Source organism: Glandiceps talaboti, chromosome 5 (genome assembly GCF_964340395.1).
Source record: "Glandiceps talaboti chromosome 5, keGlaTala1.1, whole genome shotgun sequence".
NCBI classification, from domain to species: domain Eukaryota; kingdom Metazoa; phylum Hemichordata; class Enteropneusta; family Spengelidae; genus Glandiceps; species Glandiceps talaboti.
This window is the reverse complement of record NC_135553.1, coordinates 27,102,933-27,122,393: the sequence shown is the minus strand read 5'-3', so window position 1 is coordinate 27,122,393 and position 19,461 is coordinate 27,102,933. Positions and strand designations below refer to the sequence as shown.

The 19,461-nt window shown below is 34.4% G+C and overlaps 1 protein-coding gene across 1 annotated transcript in view; it reads left to right on the top strand.

Moving 5' to 3' along the window:
* The first annotated feature begins 6,014 nt into the window (after positions 1-6,014).
* LOC144435068 (uncharacterized) overlaps positions 6,015-19,461 on the top strand; it is a 96,893-nt gene continuing 83,446 nt past the window's right edge. Inside the window, exon 1 of the mRNA XM_078123614.1 lies at positions 6,015-6,020. The gene's annotated coding sequence lies outside the window, so the exon portion shown is untranslated. The remainder of the gene's footprint in view (positions 6,021-19,461) is intronic.

The following is a 19,461-nucleotide window of genomic DNA, read 5'->3' as shown; positions in this document are numbered from 1 at the left end:
AAAGACTGTCATTGCTAATTTAAGAGATGTCTCGTTAGTCCCTAACAGTGTTGCAGCCAGCCTTTTGAAAGAGTGGGACATAGTGTCCCGAGACTTTCATTTTTCTGGGTCATCATAAATTTTTTTGGGACATTATAAAAAAGTGCCAATTTGTGTTGTAGCACAACTGTACAGTTTTTAGCTCCGCTGTCAGCGAAAGCTGAAAGCGTGGCTTTAGGTATAGGTGGGTATAGAGTATAGAGTATAAGTGGATCATAGGTGTCCGTCAACTTTTTTTATTTTCATCATCTTCTCCAAAACTAACGGTCAGAATACTTCGATATTTGGCGTGCGTGTTCCCTGGGGGAGGCTATTCAGATTTGTTCATGCCAAGTTGATCTGTGCCATTTTCAATTTTTTATGATTTTTTTTTTCAAAAATGATATTTACATCATCTCCTCAAATACTTATTGTCACAGATTGCTTTGATTTTAGATATTGTAAACGTCTAAACCTCAACTACCAGCAAACAAATTTTGGAATTACATTTAGGAATACCGATTTTCCGACGAATTTGGGACGCATACTTGAGGCCCTGAAATTTCGACCCGGTTTTTCGCTCATAGTTTCCTTAATACGAACCGGAAAGTTTTACAAATATCACAAAAGGTGGATTTTTATGTGTTTTAACCCTTTCATTCCTAGAGACGACATTGGAATAAATAGAAACTTGATTGTAAGAACATTTTCTAAAATTTAAGAATATTACTTCATTGGGAAGTAATATTTCTTGAATTCTGGTCTAAAATAAAGTTGATCTTTTTGCAAAAATTACAGAGAAACAAGAATTTTTGTTCAAAAATTTTGGCGGGAAAGTTTCTAGTCCTGAAAGGGTTAAATAACCATGGCAAGTAAATTTAGTAGGATTGTTGTGTAACAGTCCGTTCAAGAATTTTCGGTAGAAAACGACTGATTTGACACGGAAGCTGAAGCTGACCTCGTTTGACCGGGCGATTTTCCACAGCAAGCAGCAACGCGCGCAGGAGTTCTTGGTACTCACTAAAATCGCACTTCAGACCCACTATAAAAGTTTTGTGTTTTCAGATAACATGTAACTTGTGATTCATTCTATATTGTTGTGCAAGTTGGAGTGATGGTGAACCAGAATGAAGACAACTCGCGTAAGGAGGGCATGCCTAGGCATGCGGTTGAAGTTATGCAAGAGCAGTCTCAGTGCCACTGCAGACTGTGAATCGACCAAACTTTGTTTATTGGCCGACAGTTTACATGTAAACGACATGAACGTGTCTTGCCATTTCCAAAATGCCATTTTTTGGCAAGTAAAAATAATTAAAATAATTACAACTTTAATTTGGCTTCAGACTTTGCATTATGTTTTTCGTATCTTTCCCCGTTTGACATGTAAATCCGAAAAGGTTCTCTCTGGTCATGTCAGTGATCATACCGGGACTTCTTTGAGTACGAGCGAGGTGAGGTATTTTGTTGAGAATTATAAATATTGCGAAATGTCAAGTACAAGGTTTATACAATGGAATGATGAAAAAAAAATTGGCCGAGTCTGCTGACAGGTGCTGGTCACGAGACACTCTGTAAATTAAAATATCAGACGATGTTATATCTACTACAACTAGTACAAGTTGAATGTTGTTGACTTGGTAAATTTGTTAGAAAATTGAAATTCAAATTGCCTCAAAATTATTTTAGATCCCTAGTTTATTTCATTCATCATTAAAATTTTCCAGGGTTAAAGCTGTAAGACACTGGAATTATTTATAGCCAACCTCAAAAATCCTTTTTTTCCTTTTTCTTGTGTGCATTTCCCAGTCATTATTTTTCTGAGATTTTGTGTAATTTTTCATAACAGTAGATTTTTTTATAAAATGGTGACTATGGTATAAAAGTACAATATATTACCAACTTTCTGTAAAGTGTGTTTTATAGTGAGACATCATATGAAACCACCAACCACTTTATTACATCGCTAAAACAAAACTGCATAGTGAAGAGCTGAACAACTGAGCCTCTTCTACATGTTACCAAAGTAAAAAATGAAAAGAACAGCGGAGCTATTCTGACCGATAGGTCGCTTGTTAAAAATATCTACCCACATGCTGATCCATGCTAGATATTTGCTGAATGATTATGCAGTTGTCTATCCAACCCTGTTGTTATCTATGCAGTATACGCGATCATTTGGCTGTTGCTATAGTATAGGCGTGGCCATGTTGCTGAACATATTTGCGTACAAGGGTCATCTATGACCCACCACTTCCAAATTGTGGGTCAGGTCCAAAAAATGTGTGTCAAATGACCCAAAAACCTGCTCTGGCTGCAACACTGCCCCAACAGGCACCACTTGGAGGGGGCTATTACACTGGGTTTCGTCCATCCGTCCGTCTGTCAGTCTGTGTGTGCATTCACCCTCATATCTCTGGCCGACACCAGCTGATTCCAACCAAACTTGGCACAAAGATAACATATGCTATGTGAGACATGAGTGTCACTTTGTTTTGCGACTCAGATGCACATACAACAAAATATGGCCACCATTTGGTAATATTTTATTCATATTTGTTGTATGTGCGTTAATCCTCATCTCTGGCATGCACCAACTAACTTCAACCAAACTTGGCACAAAGGTAATTTTTGGCCATATTTGTTGTTAAATTTCAGAATTTGCACCAGAACTTTGGAGATGTAATATGTAGTGACACCATTCTAGTGCCACATGTCAAATGTGAGCTTTCGATGTAGTTACGATAACATGCCTCATCCTGATCAATGAAAACAACCTAAAATATTAAAACGTGATAAAAAGCATCAATAAATGGACTTAAATTTAAAATTTCAAGAATCATTTCTGACTGAGAGAAATCGGGTAACAACCGTGACAAATGAAACACTGTACTCAAAGCGTACTGTAAAAATCGCAAACAATGGACAGCTTACGCAATCAATTCTTCTTTTCATGCCATAGAACAACGAAAGACTATGTATGCATTTACCTAATAAAATATTATATATCTTGTTGGGGTCTTCAACCAGTTGTGAACTTCAAAATTGTCAGAAAATTTAGTCAAAAGCATGTCGGATAGCTAGCAACTCTCACTGAGTCACAGTGAGTGTAAACAACTCAAAAACGGACAGGAAACGCTTATTTTGCTGAATGTATGCAAACAAACATCGTACAATAAATATATTAGAGATCATTTGATGTTTACCGCAGTTGCGTATCCTGTGGGCGGGGGGGGGGGGGGGGGGGTCTATGTTTCACCACTATTATTTGGTATAGAATATTGAAAATATATTATTTATACATGTAGCTATAAATATGTACCTACAAATGTACATGTAGCTGCACCTGACCTAACTCTATAAATACATGTATGTATACACATGTACTTATCTGTACCTGACCTATTATTATATGGTTTACCCATGGCATTGTTTACATGGACAGCTATTGTATTGATGTATTATTATATGGTTTACCCATGGTATTGTTTACATGGACAGCTATTGTATTGATGTATTATATGGTTTACCCATGACATTGTTTACATGGACAGCTATTGTATTGATGTATTATATGGTTTACCCATGGTATTGTTTACATGGACAGCTATTGTATTGATGTTATATGGTTTACCCATGACATTGTTTACATGGACAGCTATTGTATTGATGTATTATATGGTTTACCCATGGCATTGTTTACATGGACAGCTATTGTATTGATGTTATATGGTTTACCCATGGTATTGTTTACATGGACAGCTATTGTATTGATGTATTATATGGTTTACCCATGGCATTGTTTACATGGACAGCTATTGTATTGATGTATTATATGGTTTACCCATGGTATTGTTTACATGGACAGCTATTGTATTGATGTTATATGGTTTACCCATGGTATTGTTTACATGGACAGCTATTGTATTGATGTATTATATGGTTTACCCATGGCATTGTTTACATGGACAGCTATTGTATTGATGTATTATATGGTTTACCCATGGTATTGTTTACATGGACAGCTATTGTATTGATGTATTATATGGTTTACCCATGGCATTGTTTACTTGGACAGCTATTGTATTGATGTATTATATGGTTTACCCATGGTATTGTTTACATGGACAGCTATTGTATTGATGTATTATATGGTTTACCCATGGTATTGTTTACATGGACAGCTATTGTATTGATGTATTATATGGTTTACCCATGGTATTGTTTACATGGACAGCTATTGTATTGATGTATTATATGGTTTACCCATGGTATTGTTTACATGGACAGCTATTGTATTGATGTATTATACCGTTTACCCATGGTATTGTTTACATGGACAGCTATTGTATTGATGTATTATATGGTTTACCCATGGTATTGTTTACATGGACAGCTATTGTATTGATGTATTATATGGTTTACCCATGGTATTGTTTACATGGACAGCTATTGTATTGATGTATTATATGGTTTACCCATGGCATTGTTTACTTGGACAGCTATTGTATTGATGTATTATATGGTTTACCCATGGTATTGTTTACATGGACAGCTATTGTATTGATGTATTATATGGACAGGTTTACCCATGGCATTGTTTACTTGGACAGCTACACCTATTGTATTGATGTATCATTATACAATGAAATGACAGTAGTATAAATACCCTTAATATCCATTTTCAAATCCAACAACTGGACACAGACAGTAATGTTAATATCAGTGACAGTGGAGATAATTTGGAAAAGATTCCATTGTTGACATTGGTTAGCCTGTCTACTAGCCCACAGTATTGTCATGGTCATTGGTTAGCCTGTCTACTAGCCCACAGTATTGTCATGGTCATTGGTTAGCCTGTCTACTAGCCCACAGTATTGTCATGGTCATTGGTTAGCCTGTCTACTAGCCCACAGTATTGTCATGGTCTTGCTATTTAAAGTCATTCCAACCATGTAGCATTTGATAATATGAGATAAGTCTCTGCACTATAGAATGTACATAGACATACAATAGATGATTTTATGGTTCCAAGATGCATTGCGTGAGATGACGTCACCTGTGTTGTTACCTTTTGGCTTGTTTTAATATTTTCATCTTGGATGGAAAGACATGTTGACCTCTTTTAACGGTTAGTGATTTTATATGGTTGGCCAGGAGATCACTAATAGCAATGGGCAAATAGCAATCAATGAGAAAAAATAACTTATTACATATGTTCTGTTGTATTCCAACAATTGTCTGTAGGAACGACAATCTCAAAACTTTGCCCTTATGGAAGGCATCCAGTTTAAATCTGGTAGTACCTGTAATGACTGATCAGATTTGGTAACATAACTGGTGAGACTTTATGCATTTTTAATACCTTTACTCACTGATCCTAATGAAAACACTCATTCATGTTCAAATACTTCAAATAAAAAAAGGGGTAATATTTCTCAAACGTGGGTCATGGTTAGAGTCTTACGTTTCTATTTTCATTATGGAAATCAATTTATGTCATTATATTGTATAAATGAAATTGATATCAGGTTATTATTTATTCATGGATATAACAGAAAGGCTGTATCAATGATACTTCCTATGGTGTGTAGCAGATATACTAGATATGATACTCAGTAACTGTAAACCTGGACATTTTTGCTAAAGACTTTTATGCATTAGTCCCCAACAGGCAAAACCTGAGGATTAGTACGTTGGGGTCCTTCTGTCCATCCATCCGTCCATGTGTGCATTTGTCCATGTCCACCAGGTGTATCTCTGAAATACACGAACCAATTTCAACCAAACGTGGTACAAATATCTGACACTGTAGTCTGCATATGCATGTCACCCTGACTCTTGGTCTTTTAGATAGTAACTGAATGGCAGCCATATTAGACCTAAACATTCACATTGTGCCCACTAACTCTGGAATCTTAGATAGAAACCCCATTTGAGTGTTTTTGCCTATGTTACTCATAGCTTACAAATGAGAGACATTGGCCGTGAACTCTATGGTCAAGGTCAAATGCCCCTAACTATTCAAGGTTTTCAAGTATACCTTCGACATAGATGGACAATTTTTCAAACAAACGTTGCACAACTGTAATTACCGAATGACAGCCATTTTTGTCATGAAATTTCAGAATATGAATAAGTTGAAATGTAGGGGGGTGGGGGTGGCTTTGACAAAGGCTTGTTTTCACTTAAAACAAAAATGCGAGAATAAGTAGTGACTAAAATGGTTGAAAAATATAAAGTCTCTAAATTTTGTAGTGGCCAAAGTATCTAGGTTTATGCATACTTATGTTGTGTATCTTAGGAACTTTATACATGTAATTTCACTAGAATATAATAATTGTGTGCAAAGTGTTTTTAGGTTACTATACTATTACAATTTTATAGGAATTTTCAAAACTAAATCCTTTGCAAGGTTGTCACCAGATAAATAAGTATGAGACATGCTTTAAAAACCAAGCTTGTGATTGATGGACTTTCTATTCAGTTAAACTGAAGTTATTGCAATCTATCAACCAATCACCTCAAAGATTTATATAGCTTTATGCTGAGTGAATGTTATATGCTGTTATTTTGTGAATTAAGATGTACAACTGTATCGTTACACTTTGTTCAGATAGTCAGGGATTATGTACAAAGCATGTACAGAAGAGGGCAAGCTTCAAGTTCCATAGAATTTGGTAAACATACAGTCATGATTCCTGGGTGCACACATCTCATAAAGCCTACTGATATAACACTTACGTTTCACTGAGTCATTTGCATAATTTATGATTTTTAGTAATTACATGTAGGCTATATCTTCAGAATGCCCTCTTCAAATTTAATATAATTTGGTACATACACTGTACACTTATGGTAACAAAGTTCATGTACCATGTAAAGTCTGATAATGTAGCTTTTAGTTTTAATATGCATCATTTGCATAATTAATAATTTTCTGTAATTAGGCTAAATCTTAAGAATGCCAATGTAATTTGCCACATTCCTGGTACATGTACATATCAATCATAACAAAGTGCACAGCTTCTGAAAAGCTTTGTGATGTAGCTTTTAGTTTTAATAAATCATTTGCACAATTAGTCATTTTCTAGGCTATATCTTACAAATGCTCTCTTCAAATACAGTACAATTTGATACATCAAACATAACTTATGCCATTTATTGTTTTGCATTCCAACAATTATTGTGTGTGTAGGATGGAAAATCTCAAAACTTTGCCCTTGCAGAGAAGGCATTCAGTTTAAATCTGGTTGTACAGTGCTTCTCAAGTTATACCAAAAGATACAAAGAAGTAAATCGTCCTAGACGTACTAAATAGGGTATGAGGACTCCATACCTAATTATTTTTCATTGGACAGCATTCGTACAATATATGTGTTTGGCATATGAATGTAATTGTGGCCTTGAGATTAAAACCAGTGAATGGAAAATAGAAGTCTTTTGAGTGTGTTACCTAAACTTCAAGTAGAATCCTAAGTTGACTGTCTGTAAACAAACATGCCTTGCTATTGTTGGTGCCATCATAATGACCAGTAAAAAGGTCAGGAGGTCAACAAGGACAGGAAGCTAGGAAGTATAGACACAAACAAACTAACAAAGCTAGGTAGGAGACACAGACAAGCAAAGCTAGGTGGGAGACACAAACAAACAAACAAACAAAGCTAGGTTGGAGACACAAACAAACAAACAAAGTTAGGTTGGAGACATAAACAAACAAATAAAGCTAGGTTGGAGACACAAACAAACAAATAAAGCTAGGTTGGAGACACAAACAAACAAACAAAGTTAGGTTGGAGACAAACAAACTAACAAAGCTAGGTAGGAGACACAGACAAGCAAAGCTAGGTGGGAGACACAAACAAACAAACAAAGCTAGGTTGGAGACACAAACAAACAAACAAAGTTAGGTTGGAGACATAAACAAACAAATAAAGCTAGGTTGGAGACACAAACAAACAAACAAAGTTAGGTTGGAGACACAAACAAACAAACAAAGCTAGGTGGGAGACACAAACAAGCAAAGCTAGGTGGGAAACACAAACAAACAAATAAAGCTAGGTTGGAGACACAAACAAACAAATAAAGCTAGGTTGGAGACACAAACAAACACCTAAAGCTAGGTTGGAGAAACAAACAAATAAAGCTAGGTTGGAGACACGAACAAACAAACAAAGTTAGGTTGGAGACACAAACACACAAATAAAGCTAGGTGGGAGACAAACAAACAAAGCTAGGTAGGAGACACAAACAAACAAACCAACAAAGCTAGGTAGGAGACACAAACAAACAAACAAACAAACAAACAAAGTTAGTTAGGAGACACAAACAAACAAAGCTAGTTAGGAGACACAAACAAATAAAGCTAGTTAGGAGACACAAACAAACAAACAAACAAAGCTAGTTAGGAGACACAAACAAATAAACCTAGTTAGGAGACACAAACAAACAAAACTAGTTAGGAGACACAAACAAACAAACAAAGTTAGGTTGGAGACACAAACAAGCAAAGCTAGGTGAGAGACACAAACAAACAAACAAACAAAGCTAGTTAGGAGACACAAACAAACAAACAAACACATAAAGCTAGTTAGGAGATACAAACAAACAAACAAATAAAGCTAGTTAGGAGATACAAACAAACAAACAAATAAAGCTAGTTAGGAGATACAAACAAACAAAGCTAGTTAGGAGACACAAACAAACAAACAAATAAAGCTAGTTAGGAGATACAAACAAACAAACCAATAAAGCTAGTTAGGAGATACAAACAAACAAACAAATAAAGCTAGTTAGGAGATACAAACAAATAAAGCTAGTTAGGAGATACAAAGGTGGGGAGGAGATGCAGACAAAGTAGGCACAAACAAATGTATCTTCAAAAGTTCTTTTATCATTACCTTGGAAATGAAAAGAAAGTGTCCATAAAGAATTTTTTCATGTATTTGATGTGTAACTGCATGTTTTCTTTGCCCTCATGTACCTATGGACTGTGACCTATAAGTAAAGACAATGTGATAGAATACAACATGTAAGATGAAACTAGTACAAGGTTCTTGCAAACTAGAGTACATTTTTCCACGATCTCAAGACACGTACATATAGCCATAGAGAGACTGTGATTTACGTCAGTTAGTATAGTTAGTCATGATTTCATCCAAGCTTACTTTACAGATGTGTTATTAATTATTGAGAATTCTGTGTACTCATGTATTTGTTTTATTTTAGAAGAGGGAAAGGAGGACCCTGATAATATTTACACAATTGTGTACATATGTACATATAGAAATCAATAAAAGCCAGGATATTGTGTCTGATAGATAATTAATATTGATTTTACTATCTTCAAGAAGAACTTTGGTTGTAAGGATATAAATAACAAATATCATGTAGACTGAGTGTTTGGGAAGTGAGGGTGACTATACATGTACACATGCACACACCACATTCCTATGAAAGTTCATTGCCTTGTCAAGTTTAGTAGAAGTAATAACTGCACATTAGTTTATAATTGGTAAATTACCTTGGGGCCATGACATGTAAACTGAAAACATATGTGTCAGTATGTTGAAAGAGAAAGTTGGCTATGTTGCCTGAACTATTAACCCTGAGCAGCGATGATGTCCCAACTGTGATATTGGAATGGTGATGAAATTCTGCATACATAGAATATTGAGTCTTGATGCTAGCTATTTCTTGTCCTGACCCCACCATTTTAATCTCTTGACCTCAGCGTTTTCATCGCTAATAATGATTGCTGTTTCATTGCAAATATTTCAAGCTGTCCAGTTATCTATTACGTGTGATAGAGTTCAAATAAAGAACTCTTTAGTTTTACCAGTACCAATTATTTTTACATCTTACAGTCTGTAAAGTTGTTCCAAATTCCTTTTCAGCCAAAGTATGTTTAGAGTGATGAACTCTAAAGTATTACAAGAAGCTGCAGTAGGAATGAGTAGTCATAATATATTGTCTGTGTAAAAGTACATAATTATACAGCTACATGAGAAATCAAAGCTCTTATGCTGTAAAATTATATATTTTAAATTTAGCTACACGATGTTCCGGTGTTCAAGTAGTTCCCAAAGTTTAAATCTTGTACAATGTACATTGTTAGCCTTCTACATTTGTTATGATATACATTTTAGCCACTACATATTTTCATATTTGTTTATTCTTAGCAAAATATTAAAGTGAACCTTTTTGTGTAATATGTTTATATAAGGCTTGTATAAGCCATGTTTATATATGATGTAAGCCATGTTTGTATATGATGTAAGCCATGTTTATATATGATGTAAGCCATGTTTATGATGTAAGCCATGTGTTTATAATGATGTAAGCCATTTATATATGATGTAAGCCATGTTTATATATGATGTAAGCCATGTTTATATATGATGTAAGCCATGTTTATGATGTAAGCCATGTTTATATATGATGTAAGCCATGTTTATATATGATGTAAGCCATGTTTATATATGATGTAAGCCATGTTTATATATGATGTAAGCCATGTTTATATATGATGTAAGCCTTGTTTATGATGTAAACCATGTTTATAATGATGTAAGCCATGTTTACAGTTTATATATGATGTAAGCCATGTTTATATATGATGTAAGCCATGTTTATATATGATGTAAGCCTTGTTTATGATGTAAGCCATGTTTATAATGATGTAAGCCATGTTTACAGTTTATATATGATGTAAGCCATGTTTATATATGATGTAAGCCATGTTTATATATGATGTAAGCCATGTTTATATATGATGTAAGCCATGTTTATATATGATGTAAGCCATGTTTATAATGATGTAAGCCATGTTTATAATGATGTAAGCCATGTTTACAGTTTATATATGATGTAAGCCATGTTTATATATGATGTAAGCCATGTTTATAATGATGTAAGCCATGTTTATATATGATGTAAGCTATGTTTATATATGATGTAAGCCAATGTTTACAGTTTATATATGATGTAAACCATGTTTATAATTATAAGCCATGTTTATAATGATGTAAGCCATGTTTATATATGATATAAGCCATGTTTATGATATAAACCTTGTTTATAATGATGTAAGCCATGTTTATGATGTAAGCCATAGTGAAACCCAACATATCAACATCTCAGTTGTAAATACTGAACCTGCTGTCATTGAAGGCATGAAAGTTTTGTAAATGTGGTTAGAAGTGTGAAATGAAGTTCAGCAATCGCATTTGCCAGACCCCCCCCCCCCCCAATCTAATCAGAAGTTCATTTATTGAGCTTGTGTGACATCATGTGAGTGTCCGTAAGTGCAGTTCAGTTTTGTACACAACTTTGATGTATTCAGTTATTCTTTAATTGATAGTTGTAAATATTTGTCTTCAGTTTCATTTTGACAAATGTTTAATTTGACATTGATATTTCATGAACTTCAGATACATGTACATATATTTTTGTACCATTTCCTTTCTCAGTCTTACATTTACTTATTGTATATAAGTTCCCACGCTTGATGTTACAGTTGCATAAAAAAATTATGGTGATATTGAGTTACATGTACCATGAATCATGATATGAGTATACACACACATGTATGCAACCAACAAAATCCCACAGACATCAAATACTAATGAAAATGAAACAAAGATAACACCCTAACATATGGAGGTTTGTTGCCATGACACCCCATGGTGGCTATGTCAATAAAGAAATGAGTTGATCATGGGTTCCAGGCTTGAAGGTGTATTAGACATTAGATTGAAGGAGTTACTGAAAATGAGTGTACATGTACATTGTACGTATACATAACCAGCTGTAACACTTACAGTTTCAGTATTGAGTTGAGGAGACGGTGTACTCCTAAGATTCCTGTAGATGAAAGATTCTATAAATTTGGTCAAAATATTGTAGAAGATGAATTTCATCATTTAATTCTTTGTTCTCATTATACAAATGAGAGAGGCACTTTTTTCTTCTTTGTCATTAAATAATTCAAATTTTCATTCCTTAAATGACAAAGTAAATTTTTGCACATCAGTTAGACCGCTGATGATAAACTTCCTCTTGGAAAATTTGGCTAAATGACTGTGTATTGTATTCACTTTATTTCTGTATGTTATTAGTCCCCGCTGGACGAAGTCCGGAATGGGGACTTATAGATTGGGTTCCGTCCGTCCGTCCGGAGCTGTTTCTTGGAGATGCCTGGACCAATTTTTTTCAAACTTGGTACAGGGTCAACATACATGTACTATGGCATACATATGCACGTCAATTTGTTTCATGATACAATCCAATATGGCTGCCTAGCAGCCATTTTGTTTGTGAATTTTCCCTGTCCAAAGCCATAACTCAGACATGCTTGAACAGATCTCATTAAAAGTTGGTATTAGGACAGTGTTCTATGACATACATGTGCATATTCATTGTTGTCGTGATACGATCCAATATGGCTGCCTGGCAGCCATTTTGTTTACGAATTTTCCATGTTGGCAAAACAACATTAACCAGGTTTGAAAATGACAACATAAACTGCCAGTTCCTTAAAACCCAATCATAGCGGGGGACTATGTCATTCTAGACTTGTTTTTGTATGCTTCACCATGCTTGCTATGGCTGTTGTTATGCAATAAAGATTGTAAAAAAAGTATTAAGATAGTGGATATACATAACTTTATATGTATACCGTAACTAGTTACTTGTACCATAGGCATACTGTCTATGCTTGTACCTATTAATATCATATTTTTTTCTCATTCAGTTTTTGCTTAGTTTTCAAAATGGGTTAGGACACAACTGATTCTTGACATAAAGTTTCTTCTGCCACATTTTACTGTCCTAGTGAGCATAAAGTTTGTTTCCAGAAATTTGTGTTCTTTTTCATAGGTGTCGGTGTAGCTTAATTAAATTGTGTCCACAAATCTTTAATCTTTCCAAATTTACTTTTCACTGTGTGCATGTACAGAGCACCCTGACTTTCACCCGCCTTCACCTTGTTTGACCTATATCCCACCATGTTTGACCTAATCCCACCATGTTTGACCTACTAGTTTGTTTTGGTACCAAATACTTATTGCAAAAAAAATCCAATGAAGAAATGTAGTTTTCTTAACGGATGCAATAAAGATTCTATTCTATTCTATTCTATATCTCACCATGTTTGACCTATCTCACCATGTTTGACCTATCCCACCATGTAGCTGATAAAGTCTACTCTTTAGCTGTGATATACTAACCACAAAAATGTTATTTAATGCAAGCAAACCGAAAACGTGTTGAATAAACCAGATTTAGCATGGCTCTACATGTGATAAGAGTGGAGAGATGTAACAGATACTTTTTTCTCAACACAAGAATCACAAGTTAAGATTTAAACTTTACATGACAAACACTTCTCCTATAACAAGTTTGTACATCAACATACAAGTGTATCATAACCTGTAAGGTAATTACTAATAAAGTTGTATTCTTTTGGCATGAAACATTAGAACAGCCTTACATTGCGTTATTCATTTCTTTGTCAAAGAGTGGCTGTTCATATATGCATAATGATCAGTTGTAAAGATCAAATGATTTATTTTATTTTAAGATCTTTAAGAGTACATGTATTTGAAGATATCTATAATAGATCCAACTGAAGACAGTAAGTGTAAAAGACAACAACTATAATAGATCCAACTGAAGACAGTAAGTGTAAAAGACAACAACTATAATAGATCCAACTGAAGACAGTAAGTGTAAAAGACAACAACTATAATAGATCCAACTGAAGACAGTAAGTGTAAAAGACAACAACTATAATAGATCCAAGTGAAGACAGTAAGTGTAAAAGACAACAACTATAATAGATCCAAGTGAAGACAGTAAGTGTAAAAGACAACAACTATAATAGATCCAACTGAAGACAGTAAGTGTAAAAGACAACAACTATAATAGATCCAACTGAAGACAGTAAGTGTAAAAGACAACAACTATAATAGATCCAACTGAAGACAGTAAGTGTAAAAGACAACAACTATAATAGATCCAACTGAAGACAGTAAGTGTAAAAGACAACAACTATAATAGATCCAACTGAAGACAGTAAGTGTAAAAGACAACAACTATAATAGATCCAACTGAAGACAGTAAGTGTAAAAGACAACAACTATAATAGATCCAACTGAAGACAGTAAGTGTAAAAGACAACAACTATAATAGATCCAACTGAAGACAGTAAGTGTAAAAGACAACAACTATAATAGATCCAACTGAAGACAGTAAGTGTAAAAGACAACAACTATAATAGATCCAACTGAAGACAGTAAGTGTAAAAGACAACAACTATAATAGATCCAACTGAAGACAGTAAGTGTAAAAGACAACAACTATAATAGATCCAACTGAAGACAGTAAGTGTAAAAGACAACAACTATAATAGATCCAAGTGAAGACAGTAAGTGTAAAAGACAACAACTATAATAGATCCAACTGAAGACAGTAAGTGTAAAAGACAACAACTATAATAGATCCAACTGAAGACAGTAAGTGTAAAAGACAACAACTATAATAGATCCAACTGAAGACAGTAAGTGTAAAAGACAACAACTATAATAGATCCAAGTGAAGACAGTAAGTGTAAAAGACAACAACTATAATAGATCCAACTGAAGACAGTAAGTGTAAAAGACAACAACTATAATAGATCCAACTGAAGACAGTAAGTGTAAAAGACAACAACTATAATAGATCCAACTGAAGACAGTAAGTGTAAAAGACAACAACTATAATAGATCCAACTGAAGACAGTAAGTGTAAAAGACAACAACTATAATAGATCCAACTGAAGACAGTAAGTGTAAAAGACAACAACTATAATAGATCCAACTGAAGACAGTAAGTGTAAAAGACAATAACTATAATAGATCCAACTGAAGACAGTAAGTGTAAAAGACAACAACTATAATAGATCCAACTGAAGACAGTAAGTGTAAAAGACAACAACTATAATAGATCCAACTGAAGACAGTAAGTGTAAAAGACAACAACTATAATAGATCCAACTGAAGACAGTAAGTGTAAAAGACAACAACTATAATAGATCCAACTGAAGACAGTAAGTGTAAAAGACAACAACTATAATAGATCCAACTGAAGACAGTAAGTGTAAAAGACAATAACTATAATAGATCCAACTGAAGACAGTAAGTGTAAAAGACAACAACTATAATAGATCCAACTGAAGACAGTAAGTGTAAAAGACAACAACTATAATAGATCGAACTGAAGACAGTAAGTGTAAAAGACAATAATAACAATTTATAACTAATTTATCAAATCAATCAAGCAGACTTTCTGAAATGTCTATCTTACATCAGGATGACCACACCCCTAAATACTAATAGTACACAGCTAGCTGCCAGGACTTCTATATATTCAGTTACTTTTAACATGTAAAATTGGTATAATCAACCAATGAAACACACTCTAGCAACTTAAACCACTGTAACAATTTACAACATGCCTATTTTGGTCAAGAAGATACATGTAATGTGACTGTTCCATCTGTTTTGACTTTACATGTGTATGTATATGCTACCACGCTAATGAATTGTCAGGACTTCAAGGGTTATGTATATCAGTAATGTTAGTAAAGTATCAGTGACTTGGATATCAAAAGTGGTTTTCCTGTTGGATCCATAACCACCTTTGAGTGTCCTTCAAGACATTCAGTTTAAACATGTAAATTAGGTAATACAAGTTTATTTCCTAAGTTCCATTGAGAAACAGGTCATCAAAGTATTGTTGGTAAAACTATAAAATTTACTGCATTAGATTTCTTGGGACCATGATATAAATTTAGTATGTTAGCAGGGAATTGATTCAACAGGTGTCACATTCATTTTATGACTTTGTGTACATCAAACATGTATCACATGACATGACAGCTATTATTTGGTTCATATCATAGATGTACTGAGGTCTGTGAACTTAAGGACTGAGACCTACAGTCTAAGATATGGAATGTGTACAAAAGATGAGAAATATTGGCAGAGTCACCCACATAACTAGAAAAAGAACAGTCTTTGGATGGAAAACACAATTAGAATATTGTAACTTGACAAAAGTATAAACTGTGGAAGTTAAAGGGTACAGCTACTTGTTAGTAAAACTTCTTAGATTCTACAAAGACAGAAAGGTTAGGAAAGGTGTTCCCCTTGAAAAGACAGGAAATGGTATTGTTATGCTTATGAAGGTATCACTTTAATGGTATGGGAGGTAACTCCATGAAGTATAAGAAGGTGACAGAGGGCGTGACCTGTATGATATATCTAACCTGAAAATGGGACATCAATGAAGTCACAGTCATTAGTCAATGCAAGATTTATATTTAAAAAACCCTGACAATAGGACGCATTGTCTAAGAAAGGAAGAAGGGCTGTTTATTTTATGAAGGATTTACATTTAAAGTCTTTTATATAAAATCAAGGCTAGGAGAAAGGTTAAAATGATCTTAAGAAAATAAGATTCATTGGAATGGTGTGAATATCAACTTGTCAAAAAATGAGATGTTTCTATGTAGTTAAAATCCCTATACATGTTTCCAAAGGTCATTGACCTTTGGCCTGGGGGGGGGGGGGGTTGTCATACATTGTGTTGAGGCAGAGACTCATTGTATTCAAGGAGTGTTTGCTTGAGATCAAGACAAACAAGGGAATGTTTGCTATTTCATGGTCAATTAATGTTCAATCTTCAATGTATGGAAAAAATACAGTGCAATTATGATGTGCCTAGAAGGTGTCCCCATAATTGGTGCTTTGACCTTACATAGATACAGAAGAAGAAACTGGTATTCATCACTGTCTGGATGTTTACAAAACTATAACAACAAAGATTACAATATTTGTATTGCAAAGGTTTGTTTGTCTGGATGAAGTTTGATGACATTGTTTTGTGATATTCAATCCAATTGACACTCCTTGTACTTGATTCTTAAAGGTAGAAACAAACTATATTTTACTTGGTCACTCTATCAGTGTGTCTTTGTCAAGTGTTTGTGTGAAAGCAAACTTCACTGATATCAAAGTGTTGGACTGTAATGTTGATATCCAACCTCTATCATATGTGTAATTTTGTCATAACTTCAGATATTTCTACTTTTGACCTGTAACTTACATGTACATGTATATCTAAGGTATATAGGTATGTAAATCCTACTTTTACTTGAGAAATTGATGTTTTCTAATGCAGTCATTACATAATCCGCATAAAACACACAAGAAAAATGATAAATTGCAGGAACTTTTAATTCTTGTGTATTGCAATAGGTTGATATATTCAAAGTAAACCTTGGTGACAAATTGTTTGCCATATCCCCCTCTAGTGGTGAACAATAGTAAGCATCGCAATCATATTTTAAATTTGGTTGTGTATGAGTGAATATTATTCTAATGGGAATTAGATGAAAGTCTAATTTTAGAGTTTTAGATGTCTTAGTCAGGTTTTGTAATGAATTTACTTCAGTAGGAACCTTGTGTAGTTTCTATGGTTTTTATTCATTAGTGTTCAGGCATGGGTTGTCAAGGAGAAATCCTTGTTTCCTGTTGGTCCAGTTCATATTATTAATGTTGTTTTGTCAAGTGAAGATCCTTATTTTCTTTACACTTTGTGTTTCTTTTTTTGGTCAATTCCACATTACTGTATCTTTTTAGGTCAATTTCACATTACTGTATCTTTTTTGGTCAATTTCACATTACTGTATCTTTTTTGGTCAATTTCACATTACTGTATATTTTTTGGTTATATTTATGTCCAAACCTTACATTATTGAGTGTTAACTCTGACATTATGTTAGCTCTCCATGTTAGAAATAAATGTTAAAGTTATCAATATTTGATAACATTAGAAACCATTGGATCATTTAGACAACAGAACCAAATAAAATCTGGGGAAATTGGCACTTACATGTACTATGTGAGAACCATTAAGGAATTTTAAACACGTTGAGTGAATTGTCATTGGCAAGGATGATCACATCCCAAACAATGAAAAGAACCACAGAAGACAAATTGTTTGTCTATTTGTATCTGAGACAGACAAATACCAAGTACTGAGATGGGTTTGATTCCAAAAGTTGAAACATGTCAGTGTTATCACTAACATTAACAAGTGTTGAACACATTTTTCAGGACAGCGCCCTCATACATCACATTGTTAAAAACGTTTGTTTTTAAATCCTTGCTTTCCTGTATATAAAAGTTATTATTGATGGCAAGTTAATCTTTCTTTGAAGTTAATGAATCAGATTGTCACTTTGAGACAGTCCTTGAGAAATTCAAAATAATTTTAATAATGAAATACAATTTTTATTTGTAAATACATGTATGTGATTACGTAGTTACAGAAGGAAATCGACACATGATGGAATGTTAGCTTTATAATTATATAGTATGTTGAGGAATCCATTCTGATGATATGTTGTAACTTGTTTGTTTTTCTTCTTTTGTCAGGGATGAGACCTTTACACTATGCAGCCTGGCAAGGCAAATTAGATCCAGTGTTTTTATTGCTACGATCTGGATCCAGTTCCAATGACCCTTCCAATGATGGAGAGACACCGTTACATCTAGCCTCTCAGTATGGAAGTTTTGATGTTGTAAGTATGGTACAAACTTTATCAATACTTTTAGTGTGTTTTTACTGAATAAAATCTCAAACCCAGACATCTTTTCACGTAAAATTGATAGCTTTTAATAGTCAAAACTGACAATGTTTCAGAGATCCCCCCCCCCATGCACATAGTATATACCATATTATGGTATCTGAAATCTAGCTTAGTTCTTTGAGTTGTCTTTCAGAATTCATCCTCTAAAATTATAGTTCTATGTATAGCAAGAAAGCCACATAGAACTGTTCCCCTATGCTAAAATTCCAAGAATGAAAATTCAATGTACATGTATTGGATATGACATTCACTACTTTTCATTACATTTATTGAAAAATGGATGTGACTTCATCATAGAATACCTCCCACCACCACCACCTCCTCCGCCCCCTCCCCTCCTCCTTTTCCCCTTCCTCCTCCCCTCCTCCTCCCCTTCCTCTTCCTCCTTCCTCTTCCTCCTTCCCTCTTCTCCCTCCTCCTCCTCCTCCTCCTCATCATCATCCTCCCCTTCTCCTCCTCCCCATCCTCCTCATCCTCCCCCCTCCCCTCCTCCTCCTCTTCCCTTTAATGCCATTGTATAATTTGCCTATATATTGTGATGTCTGGTTAATTGATGTAAAGGTTAAAAACTTGAGAGAGAAACATTAATCTTTATGGTCCAGATATGGGTTTTGTGGACCGAGTCATGCGACAAAAGGGCCTGACTTTAGGGAGACCTGTAAGCCATACGACTGAGGTCCACAAAACTCATATCTGGGCTGTAAATGTTTTATCATATACCTCTTGAAGTGCTCAAATATGTTTGCAAT